The 20339-nt window shown below is 53.6% G+C and overlaps 1 pseudogene; it reads right to left on the bottom strand.

The window, feature by feature from the left end:
• Nucleotides 1-3036: 3036 nt before the first annotated feature.
• Nucleotides 3037-18931, bottom strand: LOC128051015 (60S ribosomal protein L18-like; annotated as a pseudogene).
• Between the last annotated feature and the right edge of the window lie 1408 nt (nucleotides 18932-20339).

The raw sequence follows: 20339 nt of genomic DNA, 5'->3' as shown, positions 1-20339 counted from the left end.
ATCCTTAGGCCCATAGATTTATCTGTCATCATCATCCATCATCCCCCTACCCTTCCATCTGTCCAATCCTCCATCTACCCAACCATTTGTTGCCATATTGATGTCAGCACTTATTCACATAACCTAGTCTCCCTACATATTCACTTGCCGAACATGGCTTCATTCATTCCTTCATCCACCCATCCTCCTACCACCTAGACATTCATCCATTCCACTGTCTACCTGTGAACTCCCTTCCCCATCCTGTCACAAGGTCACATTTAATTGACTGCCTATGTGCCAGGCCCTGTTCTAAGACCTTCCTGTGTTTCCTCTCATCTAGCCTCCACCACCCTTCTATGCTTTGAGCCATCTATACACTCATCTGTGTCCCCATCCGTATGTCTGCCTCCCCATCTTCCCATCAACATTTAGCTGGCCCTTCAGTGCAGGGGTGACTCAGAGCTGGGAAGGGACCCTCAGTCCTCTGCCCAGGGAAGGTTGAGACTCAAAGACCTGGAGATGGAATGTGAGTGGTGGGCATGAGGCAGGGGAGACGAGGTGGATGTTTCAACCAGAAAAGAGTCTTCAGATCTGGGCTCAGGAAGACGCTCTGCTCTTGGGAACAATGGCACACCAGCAGTACATTTTATTTCTTTTTCCTCCTTTTCTTTTTTGTATGTGCCATGTGGCTTGTTGGACTTAGCTTCCCGACCAGGGATGGAACCCGTGCCCCTTGCAGTGAAAGCATGGATAACCACTGGACAGCCAGGGAAGTCCCAATACATTTTAAATTCTGAGCATGTTGACTTTATTATATGGAGTGGCAAACGATATTTTCAGCCATGGCAGATAGAACAGAGCAAAAAGCCCACCATCTCAGTCCGCTTCCCAAGGGATATGCATTACTAGGGTCAGGGGTCTCCTTGCAGACACAGGCTGAGGTTGTGCAAGCACATGTCACCCACACGTCTCGGTTGATGCTCTCTTACTGCACGATTTTCCCTGGACCCCTGGTTCACATGGGCACTTAGAGATGTGCAGTGTCTAGACTGAGCAGCCTCCTTTCGAGGGTTGTTCAGGTTTATTTTGGTTCTTGGCAGCAGCCCACCCTGATGCAATGGGCAAAAACCACAATGAGGAAATTCCCATAAGAGGAAATGCAAATAACCAATAACATGAAAAACCAGAATTCACGAATTAGAACCACAGCGTTCCGATGTGGTAAGATTCTGTTCACATAACGAGTGGTCATTTGTTAAAATGCATCAAACTACAGACCAAGATCTGTGCATTTCACTGCAAACACATTTTACCTCATTTTTTCCTCATTACAAATGTTTTTGTATTGTGGCAAAATCTACATGGCGTAGAACTCCCCATCTTAACCATTTTTGAGAGCACAGCTCAGCGGCATTAAGCACATTCACATTGTCGTGCACCCATCCCCACCATCATCCTCCAGAACTGAAGCTCTGTTCCCGTGAAACACTGACTCCTCCTACCCTCCCCTAAGCCCCTGGCCCCGCCACCTACTTCAGTCTCTGTGGATCTGACTCCTCCAGGGACCTCTTGTGAGTGGAATCAATTTTCTGTGTCTGCTTCTCTCATTGAGCATCACATCGTCAAGGTTCATCCAGGTTGTAGCAGGTGTCAGAATCTCTGTCCTTTCTAAGGCTGAATAATATTCCACTGCATAGATGGACCACATTGTGTTTGTCCATCATCCATCAGTGGACACTTACATTGTTCCCACCTATGGCTCCTGTGAATCCCGCTGCTGTGAATATGTGTGTACTTGTTTCAGTAGCTCTTTCCAATTCTTTTGGGTGTATATCTAGAAGTGGAATTGCTGATCAGTATACAAATAACTGAAATGTATACCTCAACATTTCGAGGGTTAAAAAATAACAATTCCCATGGCTGGCGTAGATGATGGCAAATGTACCAGCTGGGACACAACTAAAGGATGTGCATTTGCTAATACTTTGGAGATGATTTGAGAAAATGTATCATCAGGGCCTTAATATTTGTCTCATGGTCTCTGACAAGCAACTCCTTTACACTGAGAATGTCCTGAAGGAAAACTCCACGGTGTGTTCAAGTATCTAAATTCAAGGATGCTCACAGCTGTCCTGTCTCCAACAGAAAAAGAATGGGAGCCACCTAAGTGTTCAAAACAAGACAATTTGCTCAACAAATGATGATAGGGCTGCCCTCGCGGTCCAGTGATTAGGAATCCACCTGCCAATGCAGCGGACACAGATTTGATCCCTGCTCCAGGAAGATTCCATATGCAGAGGAGCAGTTAAGCCCATGTACCGCCACAGGAGAAGCCACTGCAATGACAAGCCCAATCAGTGCAACCAGAGAGTAGCCCCAAGTTGCTGAAACTAGAGAAACCTCACCTGCAGCAACAAAGACCCAACACAGCCAAAAATAAATAAATCTTTAATGAATAAATATATGATGATATATCCATGTCCCAGTATTTAAGGTGACGACTGCTGAGTATTTACTTAGGAAAACGGTCACATACTTTTGTAAACTGACCAGAGAGCAGTGTCTTGGATGAACTACACACAGGAAGAAAAGATTCCCATCAACAGGAAAAAGGGTGAAAGGTCACACACAAATGTTTCAGGGCAGATGCTATAATAGTAGGAAGAGGTGTGAGTGCTCTCCGGTCCATGCAACAAAGTTGCACAAACTGGATGGCTTAATGCAACAGTATTTATTCTCTCCCTGTTCTGGAGGCCTGACTCCAAGATCCTGGTGTCAGAGGGCTGATTCCTTTCCGAGGTTCTGCAGGAAAAACCCAGCCTCTTTCCCCAGCTCCTGGTGTTGCTGGCAGCCCTTGTCTTATGGCCACATAACTTCAGTCTCTGCTCCTCCTCTTCACATCACCTTATTCCTTGTATGTTTCTCTGTCTTTTTCTGTCACACCCTAAATCCAGAATGATGTCATCTCAAGACTCTTTCTTTTTTTTAGCATCACAAATCTTTTCTATAACAAGGTAGAATCTGGGGTCAGTTTGTGTAGCCAAGACTGGCTCATCAGCCTCTGGTGTGCTCGAGCTTCCGGCCCTTGGAGTGTATAGAGGGTTTGGTGTATCTATGCAGGGTTCCTGGGGCCTTGCTGAAATACCTGTACACCTCTCAGCCCTGGGGAGGACCAGAGAGAAAGACAGGGCCAGAGCCCATGGGGGGGGTCCAGGGCCAGCTGGCCAAAGGTGAGGATCTTTCCCCGGCCTTGAGGATGCGACTCTGGGCACAGAGCACACACCTTCAGTTTGGGTGCCTCCTAGACACACACATCATTGGCTGTAGCCCCCACGACCACAGCCGTTTTGCCTGCCCAGCCTGGAAACTTCATCTTCTCTATCATCTGGAAAAGGGACCATGGTGGATGGCTGGCACAGCTCACAATCCCTTCAGTACAACTTGACTGAAAATGGAGGTGCATGATCTGGCCAGAAACCTGTTCAATTTGACCAGCAGCCTTTGATAGGCATCCTAGCTCTTGGGTTCCTTGCAATGAACCTTTTGGTCCTTGTTATGGTGGATGTCAACCCCCACGATGGCACTTCCTCAGTCAGGTCTGGAAAGCATCTCAAGACCCTAACTCATTATATCCACAAAGACCCTGTTTTCAAAGAAGGTCCCATTCTGAGGTTGCTGTGAACATGAATTTGGGTTGGGGCGGCAATGCTGTATTCAACCTGTGACAGATGGATGGGGCAACTTTTCTTTCATTTTCTCTCCCTTTTATCATGATTGTCTTAAATGACTGAGCGCCGAAAAATTGATGCCTTTGAACTGTGGTGCTAGAGAAGACTCTTGAGAGTCCCTTGGACTTCAAGGAGATCAAACCAGTCAATCCTAAAGGAAATCAATCCTGAATATTCACTGGAAGGACTGATGCTGAAGCTGAAGCTCCAATACTTTGGCCACCTGATGCGAAGAGCTGACTCACTGGAAAAGACCCTGATGCTGGGAAACATTGAAGGCAGGAGGAGAAGGGGGCCTTGGCATGCTGCAGTCCATGGGGTCACAAAGAGTTGAACAGGACTGAATGACTGAAAAACAAATGAAAATAAAGCCTACGTTATTTTAATATATGAAATGATATCCCAGGGAGTTCCCTAGTGGCCAGTGGTTAGGATTCAGAGCTTTCACTGCCAGGGCCCAGGTTCCATCCCTGGTCAGTGAACTGAAATCCTGCAAGCCATGCAGTGTGGTCCAAAAAAAAAAAAAAAAAATATATATATATATATATATATATATATATATATATATCTCTCTCTCTCTCTCAAAGATTTGATGTTTTGTTGAAACAGAGTTGAGGAACGGATTGTGACTTCTGGGCAAATGGGGGTCCAGATGAAGACTGCTTTTCTGGGGTGATGACTGGTCTTTGTAGTACTTTTGATTTCTGCACTTAATATCCCCTAAGTATGGAACCTCACCGGAGAAGGTGATGGCACCCCACTCCAGTGTTCTTGCCTGGAGAATCCCAGGGACGGGGGAGCCTGGTGGGCTGCTGTCAATGGGGTCGCACAGAGTCGGACACAACAAGAGACTTAGCAGCAGCAGCAGCATGAAACCTCACTTGTTGACTTTGGGTCTACACTGTTTGCCTCTTCCCTCACTGTCACTTCTCAGCTCATGCAGATACATCTCCCCTTGAACTCGCAGCCTGGAAGCAAGAACTGAAATTTGGCATAATTGTTGGTGACTAAGACTCACTACGGAGAAGGCAATGGCACCCTACTCCAGTACTCTTGCCTGGAAAATCCCATGGACAGAGGAGCCTGGTGGGCTGCAGTCCATGGGGTTGCTACTAGTTGGACACGACTGAGCGACTTCACTTTCACTTTTCACTTTCATGCATTGGAGAAGGAAATGGCAACCCACTCCAGTGTTCTTGCCTGGAGAATCCCAGGGACGGGGGAGCCTGGTGGGCTGCTGTCTATGGGGTTGCACAGAGTCGGACACGACTGAAGCGACTTAGCAGCAGCAGCAGCAAGAGTCACTAGGACCTGAGTGAGTCTCTTTTGGACAAACATGCCGGTGTGTTCATGTTGGGATATTATGGGTACTGCATTTGTGTTCTGGAGACTGAGCAAGTCCTTCCCCATTTTGGGCTCCTGTCTCGTGTCCAAACTCCCTCTTGTACCATTTCAGGCCCAGCCACTGCTTCTGTTCCTCTCCCAGCTGAGCCAGAACTCAGAAGTTTGGCTGAGTCGCTTTTCCATTCCAAGCCTCAGCATTTATCTCTCTGAAATGGGGATGGACAGCAGGACCCACCTCTGACATGGCCACCTTGAGGAGTCTGCATCTGATCATAAGAGCAATAGGGAGTCAGTGAGGGTCTTAGCAGGAGAGCGGCACAAGCTAATTGGCATGTCAGTCCCTCCAGCTGCTGTGAGCAGAAGGGTGTAAGTAGGGGGAACTGCTGGGCAGAGCACCCATGGTGGGGTCCATCCACCAGCTGTGAGGATGTTGACCCCCCAGCTCCGCAGGCCAGCACACCAGCAGGGGCCTCTGAGGGAAGGAGCAAGCTCTGCCCTTCAGATCACCCCAGGAGCGAGTGCCCCAGGGGGCTTCTTCATTTAGTCCTGTTTCTGTGTAAGGACCTGTTATCCTACGGGCCTGGGGGAGTCAAGTTGACAAAGAGAGAGACAGTGTGAACTGCCGCTCTCTGGGTGTCTCTCAGAGCCTTTCTGTCCCCCACCCCTCCCCCTTCTTTCTGTTTCTGTAGCTGTCTCTGGATCCCCCCAGGCCCCTGGGCCCTCCCTCACTGGGGATTTATGAAATGGCTTTAGCGGGATGGTTGCCAAGTGTCTGCCTGGAGGACCCGGTGGTCTCATCCGCTCCTGTCCAGCTGGAAAGGGGAGGTGGACACCTGGAACTACCATCCTGGTGTCCACGTGTGGGCAGCCAAGGCAGGAAGCCCCGGGAGAGCCATCAACCCAGGACACTCGACACCCCTGACTCTGGCCTCCTGAGGGTCCCTGCTGACCCTCACCACCCATGGCCCTGGGGGACCTCTTCAACATGGGCAGGCCACCAGCACAGAAGACAAGGTCAGAGGGTCCACCACACGCATGGAAGTGTTCACACGTGTCTACACAGACCACACTCACCAACATCCACACCAGGGCACAGGCTGGCCGGATGTCTCCACCAGCCGCTGGCCAGCAGACACACTGATGCTCCCACACAGATGTGGGCACACGTGCACCCTCAGCTGCGCAGATGTAACAGGCACACACTCACACACACACATACACACACGCGCTCGCGCTCAGTCCATCCCCCATCCCACTCCACTGCTCCCTGCCCTCCCCATCCCCTTCCCTGCCTGCTTCGATCAAGACTACAGCTCCTGCGAACACCACACCGTGAGGGAAGGCATCGATCTGCGATCTGCGCACCATCGAGCTTTGGGAGGGATGCAGTGGCCAGGCCTGGCTCGGCTGGGGGCTTCCAGAGGCCCGGTCACACTATCCCCGAGGAACTGGTTACTCAGGTCTCCCGGCCCAGCCCCCACCTCTGAGGGGAGTGTCTAAGCCCCACAATAGGTGCTTAATAAATGCTCTGGAGGTCAGCCAGGCCCTGCAGAGCCGGTCCCCCCAACCAAGGTCCCCAGATAAAATCAGGAGACCCAGTCACATGTGAGTTCTGCTGAACAGTGACTGTTTAGTAAAAGTGGGTCTTGGGTGCAGAGTGCTGATGATGACTGCGGGGATCCAGGTCCCCATCCTCATATGCCCTGGGGGAGGCCTCCCCATACCCACTCCAGCATGTGGGGAGCTGGAAGGCACAGCCCCTGTGGTATCCTACAGCCAGGACATGCCTGCAGGCAAGAATGTATATTAAAACTTGCACGAAAAATGTATTTGCTGCTTCTCTGAAATTCAAATCTCACCAGAGAATTGTGTTTTTTTCCCTCTCTAGCTGAGACGCTGGCTGACAGCACTCCTGTCCCACTTTCCAGATCCTCCCCTGATCAAAATACTCCTCTGTGCTGTGCTACGCTAAGTTGCTTCAGTCATGTCCGACTCTTTGCGACCCCATGGACTGTAGCCCATCAGGTCCTCTATCCATGGGAGTCTCCAGGCAAGAATACTGGAGTGGGTTGCTATACCCTCCTCCAGGAGATCTTCCCGACCCAGGGATCAAACCCATATCTCTTATGTCTTCTGCATTGGCAGGTGGGTTCTTTACCACTAGCACCACCTGAAAAGCCCCAAGATACTCCTACAGGAGGGGAAATAGGTTGGGCAGGGGCAGCAGAGGGAAGCGGGATTTATTAGAATGACATGTAGACAATATGGGCAGAAGGGCAGAGAGGCCATGAGACCTGTGGCCTTAAGGGCCAGGGACAGAGCTAGATAAGCACAGACCAGGGCCAGGCCAGAAGCAGGGTTTCAATCTGGGGAAATTCAGGGAGGGGCAGTCAAGGAAGGCTGCCTGGAGGAGGGGGCACTGGAGCTCCTCCAGTGGAAACCACCTCCAGGTGGAAAGAAGTTGGAGTTGACCACTGGTGGGTTGGACCTGTGGGCCGGATTAAGCCCAGCTGCACAAGCATCTGCTGCACCTTCCTCGACTCCCCCACCCTCTCCCAGAGGAAGGAAAAGTTCTATGCACCAGCATTGGCTGCTCACATCTGTATCGTCCTTCTCCCTTTTCAGTGGCCGCTATTTCCATCCCCAGGGATTAAGGCTGGATCGTCCTGCGACTTAAATGATTCAACCCAAGCCTTGAAATGCTTCAGGGACCATGAGGAATGTGCCTCGCTCCCTCTCCCTGTCTCCTTTCCTTTTTCTCTGTCTTTCTCCCACTGAGCTTGAAGGAGGGAAGAGCCTTCTGGCCATCATCTTTGGGATTTTGGTAACCAAGCTGTACTGCTGGATCAAGCCTTACCTGCAACGGCCATCTTTGACTTTCAGCCCATAGATCCACTCCACAGTTCTATTATTGGTGCCCTTGGAATCCAGCTTCCTGTTCCTCACACCCACAAGCATCTGCCTGCTGAGGGAACCCTGCTCATCACAGGGAATGGGAGTCATTTTCTGAAATTCACCTCCACTTTGCAAACAGAGCCCTGAGGTTCCAAAGGGTTGAGAGCTCAGTCAGGGCCCCACTAAGAGGAAGGTTCAAGCATGCGCGAGGTGGGGAAAGGACAGGGAGCTGATGGGTCTGCTCATCTGTAGCACAGACCCCCACCTTATAAAGGACAAGGGTCCAAATAGATGGGGCATGATGTACCAGACCCCATGATGATCGCCAGGAATGCAGTCACGGCCAGAATGGGATTCTCCCATGGAGGTCTCATGGCTTTTACAGGAGGGGGAACTTGTTCAAATTTGAACAAACCCTCTGCAAGTGAAGGGCATTCAACCGGGGCCAGAGTGGGGGGCCCGGGTCCATGGGGAGGTGAGCCCAACTCACCCCAACCTGGACTAGGGCTCCTGAGTGTGCTTTCTGGGAGAGATTTCAGATTCTAGTTTAGATTCTGAGAGGGGAAAAAGAGAGAGAGATACAAAGAAGGACAGAGATTGAGAGACAGAGAGGGACAAGGAGAGATAGACACTGAGAGGGACAGAGACAGACAGAGAAATGAAGATTAAAAGAGAGATGAGAAGGACCTCCCTAGTGGCAGGTGGCTAAGACTCTGCACTTTCAATTCAGGGGGTGTGTGTTCAATCTCTGGTCGGGGAACTAAGGTCCCACATGCTATATGGCCAACAAATAAAAATAAATACCTAAATATTTAAAAATAAAAGAGAGACAGAGACCCACAAAGACTTACCCAGAGAAGCAGAGACCAACAGGAAAGGAGAGATAAAGAGATGCAAAGACACAGAAGACAAAGAAACGCAGAGACGCAGGGAGAGAGACGGAGATAGACTCACGAATGAGAGAGCTGCCGAGCGGGGCCAAGACCCTGAGCGCTGGCCACAGAGGGGCCAGCCACACCTGCACATCTGGGCTCTGCCCCCTCTCCCCCTGCTGACACCTCCCAATTAGAGGAGAGAAATCCCCAGTCTGTCTGCCTCGCCAGTTATTGATCTGCCTTCGTGGCTGCGGCTGCGAGCAGGCAGGCCCCGGGCGGCAGCCTCCGTGCTGGGCCCCGGCCTCCCTCCATGTATCGATATCATTATGATGTACACGGTGCACCCCCTAGACTGATGGGCTCAGCCCAGACACCCCCAATACCACTGGGCAGGTGGGCAGGGGGTCAAAGGGGATCCACCTGGTCCCTGTCCCTCAGGAAGAGAGGCCCCAAGATTCTCGGTCCCCCAACCCCAAGCCGCTGGGCTGCTTTAGGCAGCCGTTTCAGCCTCTCTAATCACCTGAGGGGTGTCCGTAGGGCTCTTTCCTGCGCAGATTCCAGAGACATGGACCCCAGGCCTCCTGCAGGTGGCCTCTCTGCTCTGGAAAGGGAGGCTTTCCTTCTGACCCTCCCAGGCGGTCTCCATGTGGCTCAGCAGATCCAAGCTCAGGCATCGAAGCCAGGAATCACTGGACCGACTCCTGGGTCACATGGGGCTGGGTCAGCCTCAGTCTCCAGGCCAGTGCAGTGGGGCAGCATTCTGGCCACATGGGTTGGAGCCACAGTAGCAGCAGAATCCGAGAAGCTCCTGACAAGCGAGGCCTTCGGCTCTGGCTGGCTCTGATCCCCCATCTCCGTCTCTGGGGAGCAAGAGTGGGCAGACCAAGGAGGTTCTCAGGGCACAAAGGTAAAGAAGACCACCAACCCCTCTCAACACCCGAGGCTCCGAGACTGGAAGTGGGTCCCAGATCCCAACCTAGACCTGCCAACCACTTTGCAATCACCGCATATTCTTATTCTCAGAAAGTTGCTGTGGGGGAGAGGGTGAGGGAAGAGGGGACCCCTTCACAGAGACAGCACTGGGGCTGGACCACAGCCTGCACTCCACGCCCTGCCAGGCTGGTCCCAGGACCTTCAGGATCCCTGCCCCCAGGCTCCAGTCTATACCCCTGCATGGTGCCATCAACCACTTGGCTCTCTGAAATTTCCCCCTGCTTCTCAAATGTGATGCTCAAGCAGACAAACTCTGGGACTGGGTGAGGTGCTGGGCCTAGCCTGGGGCCTGTATGGCCTCTGGGTGAAGGGTGACAGTCCCACCCAGCCCCTTCCCAGCAGCCGGGTCCAGATGATCTCGCCTTGAACCCTGGCTCCTTCCAAGCCTGAAGCACCTCTGTGGACACCTCCTGCCCCTGTGGAAGGCAGGCGCTGCCAGCATCCTGCAGTAAGCCCACGCACTTGATGCAGAGGGTGGGTGTCCATACCTGCAGGGGACTGGCCTGATAGGCCGAGAGGTGAGCCAGTGACCACCGAGCTCCCCTGTCCACCATCCTGTGTGTGTGGTCCATGAGGAGAGGATGACCGGCCACCGGCCCAAGAAGGGGTCAGGAGGAGAGCCTCCGTGGTGGGGGTGGGGGTTCTCACCACCCAGGCAGCCCTGGGATCACGGGACTCAGCTCTAAGACACCCATAAAGGCTTCTTAAACAGTCTGGTCTTAGCCAACTCTCATCTCCACTAATGCGTAAAAATCATTAGGTACGGGTCCCCAGACCCCGATCGTAAACCGGCAGGTCCCTGGGGCCTGCGCCTGGTCGGGTGAAAGGCATCAGTCCCGAGGCTCGCCCACAGGCCCCCGCGCCCCCGCCCCGCCCGGCCCGTGCGCTCGGAGCCTCTTCTCGATCGATTTTATGAAAGCAGTTAGGGGTTCACAGTGTTTCCGCCAGCGCTTTTATGCCCCTGTTTAAAAATTCTTAATTAAGCAGGTTTTTTCTGTTTACACTTGAACTAATTACACTTTTAAAACCAACAATAAAACATTAGGCCCAGGCTATTAAAGGCTTCGGTGGAGGCCTGCGATGCGGCCCATCCAAGCAATTCAGGAACTGGGTCCTTCCGCGGCAGATAGGGGTGCCGGGTGGCAGGCGGGTGCCCGGCTTCGCTCAAGAGGGTCCCTGAGTCTTATCCGCCTTCCTGGAGGGTGGGGTGGGGGACAGCAGGCAGACGCCTGGGGCCTGGCTTCCTCCCGCCCCCGCCGCTGACGGAGCTATCGATCGCCTGGCCTTCCCCACGGCCCATCCTTCCGGAGATCCTCGGCACACCAGGGGCTGTGTCAGGCGGGGGCCCGGGGAGCACGGGAGGCCACAGGGGCCCAGCCCAGCGCCAGAGTCATAGGCCTGCACAGGGAGATGTCCTGGCCAACGGGCCTTTCATGCAGGCTCAAGGGCCCCATTCTGTGTGGGATGAAGCCCTCGGGCCTCTGGTTGTCGTCTGAGCTCTGTCTGAGCTCTGCTCCGTCACCAGGCCACCTTTGCCCCTCACAGCGTGGACAGCTCTCCCCTGGTCTCTTACAGTGTCTCCACACACCCCAGAAATGCCCTGGACGGTGGCTCCGGGGCTTCCTCTCAGGGAAAACTTTCCCGACTCTGCAGTTCCCTCTAGACTAGCCAGGCGGCCACCAGGAGGACTTCCACACGTGATGGATGTGGGCATCCATCCTTGTGTGCAGCGCAGCTCCTGACCCTCAGGCCTTCCGGCTGGGGGGAGGCTTCTTCTGTTCTTCAGTCACCAGGTCACCTCTGGCAACACAGGGGCCCCTTTGAAGGCAGCCCACAGGGCCACAGGGCCCACTGGGGAACTTGGCCCACGGCTTCTGGGCCCCATGGAAGGTTCTAGGCCCATGGGCCACTGCATTCCTCCCTTGAGAGCCAACTCCACTGCCCCAGGCCCCCAATTCAGCCAGCTTCACTGGACTCAGGGTCCTTCTTGTGTCCTCATCACCGATGGCCTAGCAGGCCACCCACCTCCCAGCTAAAGACGCTGTCCACTCAACCTCCTCCACCTCCACGTTCAGGCCTTCCCACATCCTCCATCCTGCCTCCTGATCTCCCTGGGAAGGGCCCCCTCTTCAGTTTCCCCACAGCCTCACCTCTTCCTGGGCCCCCAGCTCTGCTCTCACTCCTCTGCACCAGGCTGCAAAGGGCCACGGGTAAATAAGTTCAGCTTTCTGGGTCAGCCGGTCTCTGTCAGGACAGCTCAGCTGTACTCTGGTAGTGAAAGCACCATAGGTGATATAGAAATGAGTGGGCATAGCTGTGTGCCAACAAAACTTTATTGAAACAGGCCAAGGGCCACATTTGGCATTCAGGCCATAGTTTGCTGATTTTTGGTCTAGACCACCCCCAACACTGACCTCAGGGGGCTCTTTTTCACTCACAGATCCAGTTTAGACCCTGGATCTAAACATTTTCTTTGCCTCTTCATTGGTGGGGCAAAGGTCCCACTCTCCTGACTTGGCTTAGAAGGCTCTTCAGCCCACCTCCATCACTGCCGCCTTTTATAGCCATGCTTTCTTTCTCACTGATGGTGTTTCCTCTGCCCTCCACTTTCATGGCCAGGCAAATTCTGACACTTTCCTCAAAGCCCCAGGTCCAATGCCCCGTCCTTTGTGAATCCTCATCTGGGTCCCCAGCATAGCTTTTGATCATATCTTCTTCTCTGGCTTCCCTCACCCCAGCTCTTACACCTGGGCCTAAAAATATCTGTGTCCAGGCTTGTTTCTTCCCAGTCTCAGAGAACCTTCTAAAACCATGTCTTGGCTAGTGGGAGTACTTCATTGGAGCCAGCCAATCGTGTAGTGTCTCCTTGTAGTAAGGAGGAATCCTTTCCTCTGTTGCTGAGAAAATAGAAGCCTGTGTGCTTGGCACCATGGGGACACTTGCAGGGCAGCTGGGCTGGGAGAATGAAGTGGGACCCTCTTTTAATCGGACAACTTGAAATTAAATTACCATCACCACTACTACACAGTCGGCATTTCACAGATGTAACAAATACATAATCACAGTTCCCTTCCCTCCCCAATCTCCTCCCCAACTCCTATCACTATCTTGTCTACCTTACATTCAAAATGTTCACCTATTCCTTGAGTGTCCCTCCCACTAGACGCCTGTCTGTTCACAGCCATCTCTAGGGCCCAGAATGCAGGACCCAAAGCATAACGGGTGGGGCTTTGCTGCAAAATGAAAATGAAGGACCACCCATTCTGAAAGCAAGAAATCAAGTGTTATTCAAGGTGCTAAAATGCACAGCTTTCTCCTTTCTCCCTCGGTGTCTCTCTCTCTCTACTTGTCATGATTTTTTCCATGAGTTTTTGCGATTCAGTGTCTTCTTAAAAAATATATCAATAATTACTTACTTTTTGTTTTTTCTTAATGTATATTTTATTCAAGTATAATTGACTTACAGTGTTTCAGGTGCACAGCCAGGTAATTCAGTTATACATATATGCATATTATTTTTGAAATTATTTTCCATTATAGGTTATTACAAGATATTGACTCTAGTTCCCTGTACTATACAGTAAATCTTGGTGGCTTGTCAGTGTCTTTTAAGTAAAGAAAAATTACAAGTTTGAATGGTCAACAGGAACATGACCATATATTATGTGCAACACAGATCGTACACACAGATACCAGATTGCATGTCCTGTAGGTGCAGAATCACACCTACAGATACCACACCAAAGACATCAAAGACACACTGGATTTCACACCAGAATCACACCAAAGACATGCGGGATTTCATAGACTGTGCATGCATGTTTTGTTCTCATCAGAAGAGATGAAACAGCCCAAAACCTGGGTGTTTTCATCTCACACTGGGTGTTTTCTTCTGGACATGGAAATATTCTGCCAATGCTGCAGAGGCTGGTGATGCAAGCAGGGCGGCAGGAACTGGGGGGCTAGTGGTCCGTGTGTGCGTCCTGAGCTCAAGCCTTGCTGCATAGTCCCCATGGACGTCACTTACCAAGCACAAGGTCAGAGATCAAATGATCAAGAAGAAGCTCAAGATGGTGGCAGCAGAGTGTTAAACCAAGCGTGGAGGCCTGGGAGACTGCATAGGTCCCCTGCTTGCAAAGCTGGCCCTGCTGGAGAGCCCTAGTACACAGCCAGTACTCGATAAATGCTTTTTGAGTAAGTGAGTGGTGGGAGGAAGTTGGAGATCATCTAATCCCAGGGGCACAAAATGTTCCTGCAGTCGCAGAGGCTATGAATGGTGTCCTGGTTGCAAGGTAGGCACGGGATGAGGGAGGGTGAATGCGGGGCGGGGGGTGTCCTCTGTGGTGGTCTGAATAGTGGCCCCCAAAGACATCCACCCCTAACTGCCAGGCCCCAGGGACACGTCACCTCATGGGGCAGAGGGGACCTTGAATAAGGGATTAAATTAAGGCCCCTGAGATGGGGATGACCCTGGATTCCGGGGGACCCAGTGTCATCACAGGGTCCTTATAAGAGGGAGGGGGGAGGGTCAGAGGCAGAGAGAGATGCCGGGCTGCTGGCTGTGAGGATGGAGGGAGGGGCCGTAAGCCAGGTATGCGGCACCTCTAAAAGCTGGAAAAGGCCGAGCCGGTGCTCCCTTGGAGTCTCCAGAGGGAGCAGCCCTGCCCATGCCTGTGAGACCCATGTCAGAGTTCTGACCTCCGGGACTGAATCAATGCATGTGGTTTAAAGTGCTAAGTTTGTGGTGTTTATGACAGCAACAACAGGAAGCTCATATGTCCTCAAGCAGCAACACCACCTGGAGTAGATGACCCCACTTTCATCCATCCAAACCAATGAAAGTGTGAAAGTCTTAGTCGCTCTATTGTGTCTGACTCTTTGTGACCCCATGGACTGTAGCTCGCCAGGCTCCTCTGTCCATGAGATTCTCCAGGCAAGAATACTGCAGTGGGTTGCCATTTCCTTCTCCAGGGGATCTTTCCGGCCCGGGGATTGAACCCAGGTCTTCTGCATTGGAGGCAGATGCTATTACCATCTGAGCCACCAGGTAGCCTTCTGCAAAGCGATTGTCTGAAAAAACATTGTTCTACTGCGGCATATAAAGATTTGAAGTCCCAGTCTGACCCCATCTGCCCACTTGTCAGATGGGGAAGCTGAGGTCAATGGGGGAGTGAGAGGGTCTGAACGATGGTCTGGCTGAGTTGGGCTGGGCATCCACCTCCTCATGCCTCTTGGTTTCACAGCCCCACTTTCTCAGGTGGCTATTTCTCCCCAGAGGATGAAGGTGAAACTCAGGAGCTGTGATGAGGCAGCCCCTGTGTGAAACAACTTGGTGGTTCCTGAAAAGAAACAGAATCGCCATGAGATCCAGCAGCCCCGCTGCCAGGGGTCACCCAGAGGAACGGAAGGCAGGGCTCAAACAGAAATCTGGGGACCTTTGTTCATAGCAGCCAAAGGTGAAAGCAACAGAAGAGACCACCAGCAGGTGACAGGTAAACTGTTGTGGTCCCTCCACACACAGGAGCGTCCCTCAGCTGTCGAAAGGAGAGAAGCCCTGACACTCGCTACCACGTGGACAGACCCTCAGAACACGATGCTCAGTGAGAGAAGCAGACACAGAAGGACACACAGGGTGTGATGCCACTGATGGGAAACGTCCAGAACAGGCCGACCCACAGACACAGAGAAGGAGTGGTTGTCAGGGGCTAGGATGGCAGCAGGTAGGGGTGGCTGCTGATGGGAACGGCCTTCTTTTGGGGTTGGGCAATATTCTGGAGCCAGGGGTGGTGTTTGCGCACCACTGTGAATGTACTGAAAACTAGTGAATTGTTCACTGCAGAATAGTTAGCTTTACCTGAAGTCAATTTTACCTCGACTTCAAAAAATCCAGAATGGCAACCTGAGGCTGTGGCTGCCCTGGGGGTGGGACCGCAGAGCCAGGGGGCGATGATTGTGTAACTTCCCAGGGATCCAGGGAAGATCCCATCTCAACTACCCCATCTCACCTCCTCTCCCACCATGACTGAGGACTCCAGTTCCTCTGCCTCCAAAACTTCTCACTTTTTTTTCCTGTCTGCTTCTTAGAACCATTCTGATCTATGTGAAACCTTTGATATCTGTGGCAGAAATTGGGGGCTGGGGATTTCGAAAGCTAAAGGGACCTATCAGTGATTTCCAAGGGGGTACTGGCATGCCCAGAAGTTAGGGATGCGACATCCTGAGGGGAGAGTGGGCAGAGCCTTAATGGAGAGGGTTGCCCCACAGAGACCGCTCCAGTGGGCCTCAGGGACACCCGTGGGGGGCTGCAGGCCTGAGTCTAACCCCCTCTCCTACCCCCCACCCACGCGCTCTGGATCCTGGGAGAACTGGTTTTCAGGTGGGGGTGGGGATGGGAGGATTGGGGGTCTCTCTGACCAAGGAATATTCCTCCTTTTCTGCCCAGTTTCTCCCAACACCAGGGGAAGGGCCCCCCTTTTATCTCAGCCCACCACTACTGGCCACCAGAGCCCCACCTTCCTTCTGGACCACCTGGGACATGTAAGGACTCAGGTGTGAGCACTTGGGCAAGGAGCGGCATCTTGCCTCCCAGGGGGCCCTGGGAGGGACCCCAGCTGTGCACAATAATCAAGCTGGTCAGCCTGGAGCCTATGGCGTTCACTCCCAGCCTGACATCAGAGTGGCCCAGCCACCCTAGGGCTGCCAACAAGACACCAAGGTGGAGGGGTGGCCCAGGATTGAGTCTGCTTCCTGCGGGTGGCACCCAGAGAGGTCAAACTTTGGAGGGTCACCTGTGTCTAGCATGACCCTGGGCCGGGGCAGCCGGGGAACATTTGGGAGGAGGAGCTGTAGGTCAGTGTGCCACCCCCTCTGCAGGATGGGGAGGAGACAGCGGGCAGGGCAGGCAGGGTGGAAGCAGCCCCAGATTTGTGCTGAGTAGACATGAATTCTGGGCTCACGGGGTTGTCAGCCCAAAGCAGTGAGTGAACCCAGGGAGGGAGGGGCTGAGGGCAGGGCAGAGAGCCATCAGCTCAGAATCTTGAGGGACTGGACCGGGGGGAGGTGGGCCCAGGGCCTGGAGGAGAAGGATGGCAGCCCCCTGGGGACAGGCAGGAAGTGGGAGACACTGGCCTGGGTGGAGGGCTATGACTGGAGACGGGGAAGACGGGGAGTGGCAGGGGGAGAGGGAGGACTGTCAGGGGCCGGCGTCCACAGTGGTCCAAGCCCCCTGCCCGTGTCTGGCTGCCAGCATCTCCTGCTCAGGCATCTTCCCGCGTGGTGGGGGAGCGTTTCTGAGAAGGGGAAGGAGTCCCTCAGGGTCTCGGGGTTTCTCAGAACTGTCTCCACCTTTTCTCAGAATTGCCGCCCCCAGACCTATCCCCAGGCCCCAGCCTAGCACACATCAAACTTCCACTGCAGGCTCTGGGGAGGAGGTGAGCTCCCTGTCCTTCTGCGGGTGCAAATAGCCCAGAGCCAGGGGCCCAGCTCAAACGGGGCAGTCCAGTCAGCATGACCATTTCAGAGCTGGGAAGACCGAGGCTCACAGGTACACAGACCTACTGCACATTCAGGGAGTTTAGAGAGATGCTGATCCCCTAAAGGGAAGGAGCAGCCCCTCCTTTCATCCCCTCCCTGCCTGCCTGCCTAACAGCTCTGGGGACACACCGAGGGGAGGGAACCTGACCTCCCCTCCAGGAGGCGAAGTTCTAATGGAGGTAGAGCTCATTTCACACAGGTCACCTCTTCACTCATATCCAGTCCATGGCTCCAACCTTCAGAAGCCAGCCTCTTGGCACAAACCATGCCCATTTCACAGGGGGGAAAAACAGGCTCAGAGAGCCCGGTGGCTGGCCTCAGGCCCCTAGCAGACCAGTCAGGTGGGACATGGATGCAGGGCTGGCTGTCACTGGGTGTGTCTGCCTGGGACCCTACTCAGCCAGCTGCACCTTGACCATCATTTTCCAAAGGCATCGTTTTTCTCTATCTGCCAAGATTCTTCCTGTCAGGCCCAGAGAGGAAGGTCAGTTGGCCCAAGCAACAGGGTTTGCTGGGAAGCCCCTCTCGGCTGCATTGGACATGTATTATTATTATTATTGGTATTGTTTGCTTGGTGACTTTGGCCACCTGGTGCAAAGAGCCAACTCATTGGAAAAGACTAATGCTGGAAAAGGTTGAAGGCAGGAGAAGGGGGCAACAGAGGATGAGATGGTTGAATGGCATCACCAACTCAATGGACATGAGTTTGAGCAAACTCAGGAATTGGTGAAGGACAGGGAAGCCTGACGTGCCACAGTCCGTGGGGTCACAAAGACTCAGACATGACTGAGTGACTGAACAACAACCGGATCCAGATGGGGAATCTGAAGCTTGAAGGGGGCTCCCTATGCTGACCCTTCCCCTGGGTGGGACTTTGTCTGCCGTCTCCCCAGGGTGGAGCTCATGCCGGGGGTGGAGGGGTCACCCCCAGCCTCCCTCTCCTGCCAGCAGAGCCCCCATTAACAACCTCTTTTCCAGGCCAGTCCACATGAAGCCCCACTGCACAGAAGGATGGATTGAGGCCAGCCAGGTGGAGGACCCGCCTGTCTGGGTGGCTGTTCGGTGCTGGGCCAGGAGAAGCAGCCTGCTTCCAGACCTGGCTGAGCTCACAGCACAGCAGACGCGACCGGCAGACACACAGGGCTGGGATCCCAGCTCAGTGGCTGGGCCTGTAATATGTTTATGAATAATAATTCCAGGCAGCCCCCAGCCACTGAGATCGAAGCCTTCTGTCTGGGCTCTGGCAGCTGTGAGGGGTAGGGACAGGGAGCCCCCCTCAAGTCACGCCTCTCCTCTCTGGGTGGGGTTGGTCCTGAGGGACTCTCCAACCCCCTCTTAGAACGAACCCTAATCTGGCCACCTCTCTCCACCTTTGTACCCCTATAGGCCATGGCACCCCTGTTTCCCGCCTGGACCTCAGTCCCCCACCTCCACCCCTCTTTCCTCCTTCCTGGGACAACCTCCACCGGGAACTAGAAGGATTTCCGAAAAGACAACTGCACTGTAGCCCCTCACCTGCTGAAAGCTCCCCACACTGTCCCCGAGCTCCTCGTGGTTCCCTCCCTTCTCGGTAAAACCCATATCCTTGACTGCCCTGCCCACTTTCCACTGGGGTTTTAGGGGTCTTCAGCTCCCTGCCCCCTACTCTGCCTCCACACAGCAAGCTTCTTTGCTGTACCCTCTTCAGGGCCTTATGCACATATGCAGAACCGAGTCTTCCTGTCACCCAGCTAGTCCCCTCTCCTTCCTCAAAGCCCTCCCCTTGCAGGACTTCCCTAGTGGTCCAGTGGTTAGGAGTCTGCGCTTCCATTGCAGGGCGCATGGGTTCAATCCCTGGTCGGGGAATTAAGATTCCACATACACTGGCCTCATCACCAAAAAAAAAAAAGTCCTCTCCTTGGGGAGCCCTCCCTGCCCCCCAGGCAGAGCCTCTAATACCCCTTAGGCTCCATCCCCTCCCCATTCCGTTCCTCGCTCGGGCCCCACTCTACCCCACAGGCCTAGCAGCCCGTGGTCCAGCTGTCTGCCACGAGCCTCCCCGACTTCTAGACAAGTCTCCCGGGTCTCAGTTTAGTCCAAATTCTTCCCCCGTCAGGAAATACTGCTACCGAAGCTCTGCGCTCAGAAGAGGGGTGACCCTGCCAGGCCACGCCCCATAGCGGTCACTCCCACAGAGGCCACGCCCCACATAAATTCGGTGTGATGCAAAGCCAAGTGAAAAGTGAAGTCTCAGTCCGACTGAGTGAAGTCCGACTCTTTGCGACCCCATGGACTGTAGCCTACCAGGATCCTCCGTCCATGGGATTTTCCAGGCAAGAGTACTGGAGTGGGTTGCTATTTCCTTCTCCAGGGAATCTTCCCGACCCAGGGACCTAACCGGAGCCTCCCGCTAACCTGGGTCTCCCGCATTGTAGGCAGTCGTTTTACCGTTTTACCATTTTACTGTCTGAGCCCCCAGGGAAGTTTCCAGCTGCAACCCCAGGCCCTCACCAAATGCCCCACCTCACTGTCTTCCTCCCAACTCCAGAATGGCTCCAGGTTTAGGATTTTTCTTGAACCTCTTCACACCTCCCACAGTCTCCACCTGCGATCTACCCTCAGCCACCCCTCCTCCTTAGCCCTTCCACCAGGTCTCAGCCCAATGCCCCCATTTCCAGGAAGCCCTCCCTGAACCCTCCATGGTTTTCTAAGTAGACATTCATTTGTTTGTCTCTACCTCGGAAAGAGGCCACTTCCCACATTCTCACTATAATGTTCCCACCGCCCATACCCGGGGTGGGGGTAGGGGGGCCGGGTTGGTGCCCAGGAGGTTTTCATGATACCTTTGTGTAGACATGCAGGAATGTGGGGCCTCAGTCCCCATTCAGAGGGCTCCTGGGGACCCCTGCCTGGCCGTTTGGCCTTGGCAGGGCAAAGGAGCTGCCAGAACCCTTCGTGTCCTAGAATTCCTCCGCCCTGTTCAAGAGCACTGACTCCAGAAGACTTGGGG

Source organism: Budorcas taxicolor, chromosome 7 (genome assembly GCF_023091745.1).
Source record: "Budorcas taxicolor isolate Tak-1 chromosome 7, Takin1.1, whole genome shotgun sequence".
Taxonomy (NCBI): domain Eukaryota; kingdom Metazoa; phylum Chordata; class Mammalia; order Artiodactyla; family Bovidae; genus Budorcas; species Budorcas taxicolor.
Note: the sequence above shows the minus strand (reverse complement) of the source record. Positions and strands in the feature narration are given on the sequence as shown.